At 37.0% G+C, this 587-nt stretch overlaps 1 protein-coding gene across 1 annotated transcript in view; it reads right to left on the bottom strand.

Annotated features, from left to right (window-relative positions):
* The window catches only part of ANKRD31 (ankyrin repeat domain 31), a 268,129-nt gene that overhangs the window by 104,680 nt on the left and 162,862 nt on the right, over positions 1-587 (bottom strand). The window lies entirely within an intron of this gene.

The raw sequence follows: 587 nt of genomic DNA on the forward strand, positions 1-587 counted from the left end.
AATAATCAATACATCTTGTTTGCATGTTTAGTAATTTGGTAAAAATCTACCATTTCCTTGTCTATGGCTCAAGTGTTTAGTGCATAAATTTCAATAATAATAGTATTAACTGGTAATCCTTGTAGGCATATGGATATTATTCTATCACTGCTCCAGGACATCATTCCTCTTTAATCTGTCATTCCCAGCATCATTACATCAAATGATCAGTACATCATTTGATTGTCTCATTCAAAATGGCCAAAACCAGTCCATTTTAGCTCACTAATGCTTAGGATATCGATCTTTATGCGTTCTATTTCTTTTTGACAACTTACAATTTTCTTTCATTCTTTCTTTCTTTTTATTGTGATTTGGGTGAAGATTTACAGAGAAAATTCACTTTCCATACAGCAGTTCATATATACTTTGTCTCATGTCATTGATCACAGTTTACCACAATGCAACAGCTCCCTTCCCACTTCCTCCCCATCGTTACCTCTTCCCAGTGTCCATCCCTCCATATAGTCCTGCCCCCTAAGCTGTGTCCCTGTGCATAAGCAGCCCTTCTTTCTCCCATGATTGTTCTCTCCAAGGAGTGTAACTAC

The sequence above is a fragment of the Orycteropus afer genome, unplaced genomic scaffold (genome assembly GCF_000298275.1).
Source record: "Orycteropus afer afer isolate SDZICR_OR568_19922 unplaced genomic scaffold, OryAfe1.0 scaffold00104, whole genome shotgun sequence".
Lineage (NCBI taxonomy): Eukaryota > Metazoa > Chordata > Mammalia > Tubulidentata > Orycteropodidae > Orycteropus > Orycteropus afer.